We start from the raw sequence: 13343 nt of genomic DNA, 5'->3' as shown, positions 1-13343 counted from the left end.
ATACTTCCAAAAAATGAAGAAGAGGGAACATTTTCCAATTCATTCTAGAGGCCAGTATTACTGTAATACTAAGGCCAGACACAAGTATAAACAGAAGGTGTGTGGGCAAATATGCCATATTCATGTAGACACATACAGCCTCAGAAAACTTTAGCACGCTAAATCCAGGCACATAAAATATGAATGTACACCAAGAACAAATGTGATTGTTTTGTAAATGTCATTGTGACTTAGTATCTAAAATTCAATCAAGATAAGGCCCAATATTAGTAAAGAACAAAAAGTGATCCTTTAAATAGGTACAGAGAAAGTTACAAATATCAATCATCATTCCTGACAAAACCCCCAGCAAACTACTAATAGAAAAAGATTTTGAGACCCACTAAGAGGTATCTATAAAAAACCTACAGCTAACATCCATCATACTTAATGGCAACAGACTTGTGCTTCTTTACCTGAAAGTTTGAGAGAAGAATTCCCACTTTAACCACTCTATTCAGCATTGTAGTATTAGCCAAGAAAATTCTACAACAGAAAAAAATTGTCCAGATTGTAAAATAAAAGTAGAACTGTCATTATTGCAAATGAAATAATTTTCTGTAAAAAAAAAAAGGATTCACTAAAATATCACTAGAATTAATACTCAATTTTATCAGGAGTTTTTAAGAACTGTACAGGGTGGGACTCTAGGTGCATAGGTTCAGTGCATAAACATACATCTTTAGGAGGCCGAGGTGGGTGGATTACCTAAGGTGAGGAGTTCAAGACCAGCCTAGCCAACATGGTGAATCCCAGTCTCTACTGATAGAAAATACAAAAAAAAAAAAATTAGCTGGGAGAGGTGGTACACACCTGTAGTCCCAGCTACTTGGGAGGCTGAGGAGGAGAATCACTTGAACCTGGGAGCTGGAGGTTGCAGTGAGCTGAGATGGTGCCCTTGCACCTAAGCCTGGGCAACAGAGTACGACTCTGTCTAAAAAAAAAAAAAAAAGATCTAAAAGCAACTAGGGGTCACCTGTTCAAGTTTGTGCTGGTTGGAGATCTTATCTCCTTCTGATATCTGGTCAGGGGTGGAGAAGCTCTGGTGCTGTTGGGTCATCTGGTTTCTTTATGCAGCTGTGCCTACAAATAAAGAATTTGGATTCAGATATTAAGAAGACTGAATAACTAATATGAAATATTCCTACACATTAGTTTTAAAATTATGTTCTACAAGGCAACTTTGAGGGTTTTTTGAAATCACATGTTTATGGTAGACAAACGTATCATATGCTCTTATGAATATTCAATACGTCAGCAAAAGATCCAACTCTAAATTTTCATGTTACAGTCAGCTTCCTAAGACCACTCTATGCATAACTGTGTTACACAGGTTTCCTGGAACAGACCTTGAAGTGGAGGATTGCAGGCAGAATCTTTGTTGTGGAGTGATCTTGAGATACACACCTGTAAAGAAGTGAGGAATGCAGGATTAGACAGAGGAGGAAGCTGCCAAACAATAAGGTGACAATGGAGGATTCTGCTGATCCTATAAACAGCTCTGGACTTAAAATGAGATTTCACATCGTTCCAAATTGAGTTGTAAGAGTTCAACTTTGATATCCCCACCATAAGACAACAATGGACCTCAGGATGCATTCACACAATGGGCATACTCTTGACTATGCAGTTTGCTGTGGTTGAGAGCAATTCCTAATTGAGTGATGAAGCTGTAAATGGTTTTCCTCATAAACTGGGAAATGGTTTTCTTCGAGGCCCCGAAGAGGAAAACTGACAGAGTATCACAATAACAGCTACAATATCCTAGATCTAAAACAATTTAAAAATATTAGGGTGATTCATTTCTTTATTTCTTTCAAAACATGTTTACAAAAACATGTTTTGAAAACATTAAATATCTTTGATATAGTTTAGTAGGAAAATACTCAAAATCAAAATTGTAAAGACAATGTGTTTCTTATACAATTAAACTGCATTTGAAGTAGATGGCAATGTAATACGAATCTTGAAAAGTTTTTCTTTTCTAAAACAAGGTGCCAATGATGTACTACACTGTCATTAACACTGAAATTCTGGGAACTACTTCATCATTTCCAGTCACTATAGTTGCAAAGCTGGGAAGTAAACACTGTACATCAGATGATTGTTTTCCCATGGAATACAACAGGCTGAGGTTCCCTTCATTATACAAATTAATAAAATTCAAACTATATAAAATATATATTAGTCATCAATGATTAATTCACCCATATCTGGGTACCAAAGGTCTGGACTACTTAAACCATGTAGATTCAAAATTCTAGGTTGGGAAAAATCATAAGGAAAACCTGAAGATTTCATATAGTGTGAAAATTATTCAGCACATATGGGTAATTTTTGATGTGTGAAATAAGCAGAAAGATCTCTAATGGAGATGACTTTATGACTTTGTTTAGGAACAGCAGAAAAATATACATTTTAAAGTGCTGTTATATAAAAATAAAACAACAGTTATTTCTCTATGTTTTGAAAGCTAAAACTAAATAAATGATAGTAGGAGCAGAGGTGCTTTGTTACAAGTGCTTCCCAAGCACTTACAATTAATACCTTTAATGGCGGAGGGAAAAAATACTGCTTCAACAATATAAAGATATAGCAGTTCACAGTGGCAACCAAGCAAGATGTTACTTTGAAATGCCCTGCTTTAACAGTATACCTGGGACTTTGCATTCTCCTCTAAACTGGGTTTAATATAAAGCAAATCCCACCACAGCTGTCTTCAAGCTTTCTAGAAAAATGGCCCTCCAGAAAGATGATCTTTGGTGTTAACCCCTGTCAAAATGACAGCTCGCCAAATGGAGAAGTCAAATCCCAGAAAAAAACAATAGAAAGTTTCATAGAAGTTAGCAAAAAAAATAAAATTTTCAGTGTTAAATGATTCTCACATATTGAATACCATTTTACTTATTTTCTCTAACAAATCCATTCACCAGTACCATTATAATTTATGACTTTTATTGTGGTACAATGCTGTCCTTTCATAAATGTACTTCAATGAAGTAGGATTACTCCTGTATATTATTACTATGGATACTACAGTCATGCTTTCTTTGTGCACAAGTTGCCATGAGCTAAAGCCTCATTAAAAAAGGTAGATCTATTTCTAGGTATGTCTACTCCTATATTTTATCAAGTATGTATGTATGTATGTATCACAATATCTAAATATTATCAAGTATGTATGTATGTATGTATCACAATATCTAAATATTAGCAAACTTATGAGAGTGATATTGATAACAATATCTTCAGTAGAATTAAGATTTATCTTCGAGATCAGAAAATAAAACCATGTTAGATTTAGCTTAGAACAAGCATACCTAAAAAAGATTGCTTAAATTAGCTTATAAGTGAGAACTGTGATAAGTACGTTAAGCAAACAACTTACTGGATGTTATTTCTTCCATTCTGTATACTCTTAACTACCACATATCATAAAGTCCTAAGAATCTAGTTTGGGAAAGTATAATAGAAGACTGAAGCAATTATTTAGATCATTTAATCTAAAAAAATCCCATCATTGTGCCAATTCGTTGGTATTTCAAGGATAATAAGATCAATGTTTTCCACGATTACTGTATTATTTTATCATTAATTTTCATTAATTTATGATTTATTTAATACTTTCTTGACAATATCAGTATATCTTAAAATCCTGCTAAATTTTACACGTGTAAATTCTGGATATTACTAAGCTGACCTCAACTACATACCTCCGAAAAGAAAAACTAAGGTGACAGTACAGTTAAAACCAAATTTTAGTTTCAGATTCTAAGGAAATAATGTATAAATTTGAAAAATAGCTATGTTCTTATATAATTATAAAATAAAAATGTTATTTCTATCTAAATTAAATAGACAATGTATTAATCTAGATTAATGAACATGCTCCAAATACTTTGAACCAAATTACTATTTCCCATCTATTACAACATACGATTCCCATCTATTACAACATACGATTTTTACTACTTTGTACATAAGTGTATTATTGAAATGTAACTATTATGTCTCCTTACGTTTTCTTTGTAACATTTAAAACATTCTCATTATTTTAAAAAAATGTATATGCTAATACTCAGGAAAAGGCTTTTTTGTGCCTGAGATTTCTATAACTGTGAAAAGCATAAGGGAGAATTTCCTTTCCAAAAGCACAGACATTAATGAAGTTGTTTTTTGAGGCCTGTTCTTCGTAACTGTTTTCTAGGTGATGGACTATTTATCAACTTGCTCCATAATCCGTTTAGAGTTAAAGAGGACCACAGAAACTGCACCTCCAGGTGTCACAGGTTACAAAACTAATAACTAAAACAAATTAAAAAACTTATCTCAGATTCCCTCCTGGAGTCTTACTGCCTTGTTTATACAGTTGGAGGACAAAGTCAGCCACTGCCTGAATTCATATTCTGCACTATGCGATTCAGGAAACAGTGAGTCCAAGCATTGCTTACTCTTAAAATTGTGTTCAATGTTTGCAGTCACTTTCCTATCCCTGATATTATCAGGAAAGGGGCTGCAATTTCCTTTCTACTTCTCTGAGTCAACTGCAAAGTCTCAGATGTTTTCACAGTTGAGACAAGAGAACAAGAAGCACCAATGAAAACCACGGGGTTCTATGGAGGCATCATGGTGTGGTGCGTAGAAGCATGCTGCTCTAGCTGTATCTCACTGGGTTCAAATCCTGACTATACGGTATATGGTGCATTAACGGCCAGCTGACCACAAGAATTTCTATGCTGGTAAAATAGGTTTATAATAATGCCAGTTAATCTAAAGATGATTTAAGTGAAGACTATTTGGTATTTTTCAGGGACTCAATAATCATTAACTGTGATCATGATCTTCCCCTTACCTACTTTCAATAAGTAAATAATTTACATTTATTAAACAAAAGAAACTTAATCTTGCTTTTCTGAAACAACACAATTCTAATTTTCTTTACATAGAGGGAGCATCTCACCGCAGATAAAAGTTGTATGCATATTTTTTCTCCACTCAAAATTATGCTGAGACTCAAAAACAGAAATATCTAGTACGATATCAATTCATATATCAGTTATGTTTAGAGGGAGTTGGGCTAAGTATACAGCATTCATTTAAAATGAAGGCCTCCCGTCATACTTTGCTGATGGCATTTAAGTATTGAAAGCCATCTTTTTCTACCTGTTTCCTATTATGTCATAGTAGCATGATTTCCCAGATGGCAGAATCTTTGTCTTTTTGTACATAGCTAAGCATTTGATGCTTATAACAGTGACTTCTCAATAATTATGCATTGCCAGGAAAGATAATCACTTTAAAAATTTTTTTAGGAAATTATTTAGCAAATAGTAAATAAATAGTATTAGTTGGTTGCTATTATTTCTGAGTATCTTCAGTTTCCCTCAATTTTCTCATCTGAAAAATGGAGATATGTATTTCACAGCAGCATTGTGAGAGACAATAGTCAATATAGATAAAATTCTCCAAAGATCAAAACTTTATCTAGCTCATATGTTCTGCATGAGTATTCATTTTTTAAATTACTGTATCTTTTTAACTCTTTATGACTAAAATTAAGTATTTTTTTCTCTTTCAAGACCTTATGCTTCTCCTATGTTCCCAATATGCTGGACATCAGGTGTGGGTAATAATAGTACCATGATTTTCCTTTGGAGACTCCAAATCCTCAGTCCAAATGACTTTATTCCAGTTATAACTCCATAGAAGCCATGAAATCTAGACCTCAGTACAGAGAGTGACTTCCATGAACGTAGCTAAAATTTTTGGACTAAGTTTACTCCCTCTGGATTCTAAATGGATAGGGTAATGTTGCTGTCTCAGTGAAGCACCTTCTCAGCCTCCTGAAGCAGGAGCCGATGCTGAGGCAGAACTGAAAGCTGCAGAGGCAGAGTCCGGATAACACTGTCTGAACACCTGAAAACACGCTGAACACTGATGAATTTCACTGTTCTGTTTTAGCCCAAGGTCAGTAAGCATCTTCTGTAAAGGGCTAGATTGCAAATATTTTAGGTTTTATGGAACATAAGGTTTGGGTGCAACTATTAAACTCCAGTGATGGATATGGCTGTGTTGCAATTAAACTTGATTTACAAAAACAGATGGCAAGATCAATTTAGCCATGGATCATAGTTTATTGACTGCTGCCTTTTCCTGACAAAGTAGAGTTTCTTTACCTGGCAACCAAAGCAGTTAGTCTTAACTAATACCCCCTGTATCAGGCACTGGATTAACACATTTTTAAGCCAAAAATTTGAAAAATAATCATTTATACCTTTTCTCTGTTCCCTTGCAGCATAAATACAACATCAGAAAGTATGTTTCTCTCAAATGTTTCCTTGGTCTATTTACTCTTCCCATTCCCACCTATAACCTGTTATTTCAAATCACAATCATTTCCTGCTTAACATTCTATAAAAACTTTTTACATATTTGCTTGAGTCTAGGATTCCTTTCAATTCTTTTTCACACGGAAGGTCTTATTGTGATATCCTGCCTTGTTTTAACCTGAATTGACTCTCCCTTAGCTGAGAGAGCCACACAAACTCCAGTTTGGCTCCTTCACTTGCAGCCCCTTGCAGCCTCTTACCCACCCCCCTTCCTCAAGGACTTAACTTGTGCAAGCTGACTCCCAGCACATCAAAGAACACGATTAACTGATAAGATACTGTGGCAAGCTATATCCGCAGTTCCCAGGAATTCGCCCGGTTGATAGGACCCAAAGCCCCCAGGGTTTGTGTCCCATTGATAGCACCCAAAGCCCCCAGGTCTATCACCTTGTGATGGATTTAAAGCCCCTGCACCTGGAACTGTTTGTTTTCCTGTAACCATTTGTCCTTTTAACTTTTTTGCCTTTTTTACTCAGCTGATTGCTTCAACTAAGCTCCCCCTCCCCTTTCTAAACCAAAGTATAAAAGAAAATCTAGCCCCTTCTCCGGGGCCAAGAGAATTTCGAGCACTAAGGGTCTCTCGGTTGCCAGCTAATAAAGGACTCCTGAATTCATCTCATAGTGTGGCATTTCTCTACAACTCACTCGGTTACAACATTATGATATTTCCACAATACATACATTGGCATGCCGTGGTCATATCCAGGGGATGGTTTATGAACTTTTGGACATGGATAATGTCTCCTGTAATAAAGTGCATATTATCTGACTTGTTTATTAAATTGTATCTTTTGTTTCTAGAATATAAATTATGCGAGGATCAGAGCAATTTTTTTTTGTTTACAGCTTTCTTCAATTGTCTATACATGTGGTTGATATGATGTGAATAACCCATATACATTTCTAAAAAGCAGGCCAAATGACTCAGCAGGGAAAGTAAATATAAAAATAATGCATTTTTTTCTGAATCAATACAGACTTAAACCATATAATAAACTGCATTTAGAAAACCATTAAGGTCTATAGCACATATTTACTATTCTATGGTAATCTCTTAGATTTATCTTGTGCCAACATACTAAAATTTTAACGGAATAAAAACAGAAAAGAGGTTTTCAAAAAATATTATTTTCATATACCTAATTTTCCAATTGTCATTCTATTCCTGTTGGCTCTTAAAATTTACTTATTATTCAATGTCCAGTTCAACTACAGATTCTCATTGTCTTTCTAATTTATTTCCTGCAGGGCTAGTTTGTTATTTTAGACACATTTTCTGTATCACACATTTTTATAGTTCATATTGTATGTAAATTAAATTGTTGCAGATTCTTCCTATGTGCATGTCTTTGATGCACATGTACAATGAATGTTCCCAGAAAGTATTAATAAGGAACACATTTTAACTTCTTTTTAAATCACCAATTTCAGTACAAAGCAGTGTGCACAGAAGATATTCACTAAATTCTTACTAAATGAGTGAATCTCATAGGAAATTGGAAAATGGATGATCATAAAATTACATCTGGAAGGAAATCATGCCCAGAACATTTACCTGATGACTGCACACACAATTTTTGCTAACATTATGCTGAAGGAAACAAGTGTATGACAGTAACATGAAACATAGCAGATGGTTGGTTTACACTTCACATCATTCACTTGGTATTTTGGTGTGAAGAAATAATATTTGATCAAAACTTAATAGCATTTAAAATTGTTTATTTGATCTTTATTCTAACTAGTGATATGGATCACACAAAAGGTGTTTAGGCTCTTTCTTCTATGGCATGAGAATATTTTTTAAAATATATTTAGCTACTCAAAAAGCACAATGATATAAACAGAATATGGAAAACTCAGGAGAAAAAACAGGAATTATAGTTAATGACATAATGTAAACCAAAAATGAAGTGCCAATCTCAAATCATTTTTTAAAATGTGTGGTCTGAAATATTCAAAACTGACTCTAGAAGAAATTGATACTAAAATATTTATCATACAAATAATTAATGAGAAGGTTATCAAAGAACTTCATCAAAGAATTCCTCTAATAAAGTCTCTGGGCCCAGAATTCACAGTTCAGAAAGGAAAAGAAAGAATGCATAATTTCCTTAGTATATAAATTGATTCAAAACAAAAACACAAAAAAACTAGAAATTACTCATACAAAGCTAGCATAAACTCAAAAATAAGTGTACCTGAGTATGCTTATGCACACATATGAGGGCATACGTGTGCATGTGTGTGTGCACACCTCACATGTGTATGCACTACACACACAAGGTGAATTCTATTTAAAAACATAAATGCAGTTTATCTAGTAACAGAAAATAGCAGAAATTAAATCAACAAGTAATTATCTCAGGGATGTAGGATTTCACTATTATATACATATCATAGATGTATGTGATCTGTGATCATTTGACTGGGGGCACAAAAACAAATGCTTAAATATTTCAGCATAATACAGCATTTACATCTGTGTGGTATAAATAATATTGAATAATATCATTGATTTGAAAGACCAAATTTGGCCGGGGGCAGTGGCTCACGCCTGTAATCCCAGCACTTTGGGAGGCCGAGATGGGTGGATCACGAGGTCAGGAGTTCGAGACCATCCTGGCTAACACCATGAAACCCCATCTCTACTAAAAATACAAAAAATTAGCCAGGCATGTGGCGGGCACCTGTAGTCCCAGCTGCTCGGGAGGGTGAGGGAGGAGAATGGCGTGAACCCGGGGGGTGGAGCTTGCAGTAAGCCGAGATCGCGCCACTGCACCCTAGCCTGGGTGACAGAGCGAGACTCCATCTCAAAAAAAAAAAAAAAAAAAAAACCAAATTTAACAAAATCTGAACTATAGTACATATATTTAGTCTTCTTCTTTCATTATTTAATTTTGCTATTCCATCTTTACTGTCTGGTTTGAATTAACATGATTATCATGTTTAGATAAATATCATATTTTTATAAGTATAGGCAGGGATCCTTAAATTGGTAAGACATTTTACTGTTTTTAAATGTTTCTTTGTAATTCCCACTTCCACCCATCTAGTCTTCCATATAAACTTTAGAAAGAAATTATTAGGTTTCAAAAAGTATCCTAGATGGAACAGACTGATATTGCTGTGAATTAATAGTAAAGGCCAGGCATGGAGGCTCATGCCTATGATCCCAGCAATTTGGGAGGCTGAGGTAGGTGGATCACTTGAGGTCAGAAGTTTGAAACAATCCTGGCCAAATGGTGGAACACTGTCTCTACTAAAAATACAAAAATTAGCTGGGTGTGGTAGCATGTGCCTGTAGTCCTAGTTACTTGGGAGGATGAGGCAGGAGAATCGCTTGAACCCGGGAGGTGGAGGTTGCAGTGAGCTGAGATGGTGCCACTGCAGGCTAGCCTGGTGATAACAGTGAGACCCTGTCTCAAAAAAAAAAAAAAAGAGAGAGAGACAGACTGGAAAAAATTGAGGTCTTTAAATATTGACTTATGCCACGCATTAAAAGCAATTCTCTAATTTTTTTCTTTTACATAGTTCAGTAAATTTTAATAGATTATATTCCATATTCCAATGTATTTATTGCTAATTTATTCCTAGGCAATTTGCATGTAGACATAAATTTCCTCTGTAAAATGAATTTCTTATATAATTTTCATTTTTCTTTTGATAATGTGTAAGAAAGATGTTATTTGTTTTATGCTGACCCTACAGTTAACCGTGTTCTATACATTCTTATTAGTTCTTTTTTTTTTTTTTTTTTTTGAGACAGAGCCTGGCTCTGTCGCCCTGGCTGGAGTGCAGTGGCGCAATCTCAGCTCACTGCAACCTCTGCCTCCTGGGTCCAAGCAGTTCTCTGCCTCAGCATCCAGAGTAGCTGGGATTACAAGCACCCACCATCATGCCTGGCTAATTTTTGTATTTTTAGTAAAGACGAGGTTTCACCATCTTGGCCAGGCTACTCTTGAACTCATGACCTCATGATCCACCTGCCTCAGCCTCCCAAAGTGCTGGGATTACAGGCTTGAGCCACCATGCCTGGCCTAGTTATTTTTATCTTAACCATATCATTATGATTTCTTCAATATAGAAGAATCTAGATTCTTTCTGCTTGACATTCACTCTTTCATGTATTTTCTAATTTTATTGCTCTTATTTTATTGAAAATCATCTCAAATTTTGCATTTAAAATTAATTATAACAGGCATCCTAGTTTCCAAAATAAAAGATATCTTTCTAATGTTTTGCTTTAAACATAATATACAATATATTTCTCATAGATGCCCTCTATCCAAACAAGAACTTTCAATCTTATGGTTTCTAAGAATTATTATTAAAATTTGGAGTAAATATTTATTTTTTAGTGTATTTTTCTAAAACCGTGGAGCTAAGTGTATAATCCTCCTTCCTTAATCTTTTAATATGACATGTTGACATATGTTTTTTAAAGCTGTATTATCCTTGAGTTCCTGATGTGTTTTTGTAATGGAGTAAAAGCCTTACTTAATTTAAAATTTTCATTTTGGCATAATTTCTGACTTACAGAAAAGTTGACTTAATAATACCAATAATTACCGTGTATCAAAAGTCCCCAACTGTAACACTGTACTATAATTGTTTATCATTGTCTTTTTCCTTAAAAGACGCAGACGTTGTGTTCCTTCAAGGCATTCTCTTAAAGTTGTACTTGAATCAAAGAAAAAATTCACAGGGAAGTTGGAAAACCTTTCATACTGAAAAATAATGATACTACTATATATCACAACTTGTGGGATGCAAACATAGCAGTATTAAAAATATTTATAGTCTTGTGTATTGATCCTAAAAAAGATAATGCAAAACCAATTATCTAAACATCCACGATAAGCTACAAAAACAGATTACATTAAAACTTAAGGAAGAAGAATGGCAACAGCAAATATAAAAGTAGAAATTAAGGACAGAGAAAAATAGAAGGAAAAATTTGTTCTGTGAAAGATTAACGTATTTGTTTGACATATGGTAAGTCTAATAAAAAAACACACACACACACACACACACACACCCCAATATAAAGAATTTGTAAAACAACATTAGTTACAGAATGTACAGAGATTTATGGTTTATTTCCCAGATAGCTTGTGTTTTTCTAAGTATCTGATTTTTATTTATTAATAACTTAATATGCTCGTGATCAGAGAATGTACTTTCTATGATATAAAAAGTTCAAGTATATTGAGACAATGTATAACTCATCATATATTCCATCTTGTTAAATGTTTGGTAACATTTACCAATGGAAAAAAATATATATTTTGTTAATTGGTTATAAATGGCAAATATTTATTTGTTTTATTTTTTAAATCTTCTTTTTTCGTACTGATATCTTATTCATTTGATCAAGTGGTGATGGAAAGGTGTTAAATTGTCTTTATTTTAATAGTTTTTAGGGGAAGAGGTGGTTTTTGGTTACATGATAAGTTATTTAGTAATGGTTTCTGAGATTTTGGTGCACCCATCACCCAAGCAGTGTACACTGTACAGAATGTGTGGTCTCTTCACCCTCCTACCACCCTTCCTTTCAAGTCCCCAAAGTCCATTATATCATTCTTAGGATTTTGTGTACTCAAAGCTTAGCTCCCATTTATAAGTAAGAACATGCAATGTTTGATTTTCCACTCCTGAGTTACTTCACTTAGAATAATAATCTCCAAGTCCATTCAGGTTGCTGCAAATGCCATTATTTCATGTTTTCTTCTTTTCTTTTCTTTTTTGGAGCCAAAGTCTCACTCTTGTTGCCCAAGCTGGAGCACAATGGCACAATCTTGGCTCACGGCAACCTCTGCCTCCCAGGTTCAAGCAATTCTCCTCCCTCAGCCTCCCAAGTAGCTGGTGTTACACGTGTCTGCCACCACACCCAGCTAATTGTTGTATATTTAGTAGAGATGGGGTTTCACCATGTTGACCGGGCTGGTCTTGAACTCCTGACCTTAGATGATCTGCCTGCTTCGGTCTCCCAAAGTGCTGGGATTACAGGCATAAGCCACCATGCCCGGCCTATTATTTTATTTCTTTTTATGGCTGGGTAGTATTCCATGCCACATTTTCTTTATCTATTCATTGGTTGATGGGTATTTAGACTGGTTTCCTATTTTTACAATTGCAAACTGTGCTGCTGTAAACGTGCATGTGCATGTCTTCTTCATATAATGACATATTTTCCTCTAGGTAGATACCCAGTAGCAGGATTGCTGAATCAAATGGAGGTTCTACTTTCAGTTCTCTAAGGAACCTCCATACCGTTTTCCACAGTGGTTATACTAGTTTACATTCCCACCATTAATGCAAAAGTGTTCCCTTTTCACCACATCCATGTCAGTATCTATTATATTTTGATTTTTAAAGTATGGCCATTCTTGCAAGAATAAGGTGATATCTCAGTGTGTTTTTACTTTGCATTTCCCTGATAATTAGTGATGCTGAGCATTTTTTTCATATATTTGTTGGCCATTAGTATACCTTCTTTTAAGAATTTTCTATTCATGTCTTTAGCCCACTTTTTGATGGAATTTTTTTTTTGTCTTGCTGATTTGTTTGAGTTCCTTGTGGATTCTGGATATGAGTTTTTGACAGATGTATAGATTGCAAAGATTTTCTCCTACTCTATGTGTTGTCTGTTTGCTGATTATTTCCTTTTGCTGTGCATAAGCTTTTTAGTCTGATTATGTTCAACCTATTTATCTTTGTTTTTGTTGTGTTTGATTTTGGTTTCTTGGTCACGAAGAACCAGGCCGATGTTTTTAATGTTTTTTCCAATGTTATCTTGTAGAAATTTTATGGTTTATGATATTAGATTTAAGTCTTTGATCCATCTTGAGTCGATTTTTGTGTAAGATGAGAGATGAGAATTCAGTTTCATTCTTCTTCATGTGGCTTTCC

General features: G+C 34.6%; 1 long non-coding RNA gene across 1 annotated transcript in view; it reads right to left on the bottom strand.

Annotated features, from left to right (window-relative positions):
- Positions 1-455: 455 nt before the first annotated feature.
- LOC129526427 (uncharacterized) overlaps positions 456-13343 on the bottom strand; it is a 31359-nt gene continuing 18471 nt past the window's right edge. Inside the window, exons 3-5 of the long non-coding RNA XR_008671106.2 lie at positions 1389-1446; positions 1016-1122; positions 456-525 (exon numbers count right to left, since the gene is read on the bottom strand). This is a non-coding gene — a long non-coding RNA (uncharacterized lncRNA). The remainder of the gene's footprint in view (positions 526-1015; positions 1123-1388; positions 1447-13343) is intronic.

The sequence above is a fragment of the Gorilla gorilla genome, chromosome 14, assembly GCF_029281585.2.
Source record: "Gorilla gorilla gorilla isolate KB3781 chromosome 14, NHGRI_mGorGor1-v2.1_pri, whole genome shotgun sequence".
NCBI classification, from domain to species: Eukaryota; Metazoa; Chordata; class Mammalia; order Primates; family Hominidae; genus Gorilla; species Gorilla gorilla.
This window is presented reverse-complemented; position numbering and strand designations above follow the sequence as displayed.